The following is a 1560-nucleotide window of genomic DNA, read 5'->3' on the forward strand; positions in this document are numbered from 1 at the left end:
ATCCTTGTAATCGGTTCTCCCTTTCTACCCCACCTTCCCTCCATCCTCCCAATATCACCACTCTCACCACTGATCCTTAGGGGTTCATCTGTCCTGGATTCCCTATGTTTCCAGTTCCTATTTGTACCAGTGTACATCTTCTGGTCTAGCCAGATTTGTAAGGTAGACTTGGGGGTCATGATAGTGGGGGAGGGGGAAGCATTAAAGAACTATAGGAAAGTTGTATGTTTCATCATTGCCACACTGCACCCTGACTGGCTTATCTCCTCCCCGTGACCCTTCTGTAAGGGGATGTCCAGTTGCCTACAGATGGGCTTTGGGTCCCTACTCCGCACTCTCCCTCATTCACAATGATATGAGTTTTTTGTTCTTTGATATATGATATCTGATCCCATTGACACCTTGTGATCACACAGGCTGGTGTGTTTTTTCCATGTGAATGTCCGCTTGTTTTATCTTCAAGCCTTTAAGACCCCAGACGCTATATCTTTTGATAGCCAGGCACCATCAGGTTTCTTTACCACATTTGCTTATGTATCCGCTTTGTCTTCAGCGATCGTGTCGGGAAGGTGAGTATCATGAAATGCCAGTTTAATAGAACAAAGTGTTCTTGCATTGAGGGAGTCCTTGAGTGGAGGCCCAACGCCCATCTGCTACCTTAATACTAAACATATAAATATATGCACATTGACCTATTTCCCCATCATCATATATAATTATATTTACATATGTACATGCCTGTATTTAGATCTCTATAAATGCCCTTTCCCTCCTACTTCTTTCCTCCATTTCCGTTTACTTTCCTCTTGTCCCACTATCATGCTCAGCCTTCATTTGGGTTTCAGGAATTCTTCTCAGTTACATTTCCTTTGATCAAGCCCTACCAGGCCTCTTACACTCTCCTCGCCACCGATTTTGGATCATTTGTTATTCCCTTGTTCCTGGGTTTGTTAACACCCAGTTCCTTTCCCCCGTCTCCCCTTCTCCCATGAGACTACAATTCTTTTTTATTTTTGAGGCTATAACTCTTTATGGGAGTAGAAAGTCTCATCTTTCTCCCTTGGAGCATTTGGTGGTTTTGAATTGCTGATCTTGTGATAAGCAGCCTAACAGATAACTCATAAACCCATTGCCATGGATGGTGTCCTCAGGTGTGTCAGAGAACTGTGTTCCATAGGGTTTTCAATGACTGTAATCTTATGAAAATAGATTGGCTGGCCTTTCTTCCATGGTTCAAGTAGATTTAAACCACCAGGCTTTCATTCATTTGGACCACATATGGCTATGTAATTTTTATTTCATGTCTCCTAGACTGCGTGTTTCAAGAGGCCTACTGCTTCTTATTAATATTTGAAATTACCCATATCTCCACCCACACATCTCCAGCACAATGCCTGGCATAGTCTCAAAGTCCACTAAATACTTGCTACAGGGATGACTATGATCTCAAGCGTGATTTCTGTTTGGGTTTGGGTTGGACTCGGTTCATGTCAAATGGAGGAACCAGCTGTGGATTCTCAAAACAAGATTTGGTCTCTGGGAGCTCTGTCAGGGAAAATG

The sequence above is a fragment of the Tenrec ecaudatus genome, chromosome 7 (assembly GCF_050624435.1).
Source record: "Tenrec ecaudatus isolate mTenEca1 chromosome 7, mTenEca1.hap1, whole genome shotgun sequence".
Lineage (NCBI taxonomy): Eukaryota > Metazoa > Chordata > Mammalia > Afrosoricida > Tenrecidae > Tenrec > Tenrec ecaudatus.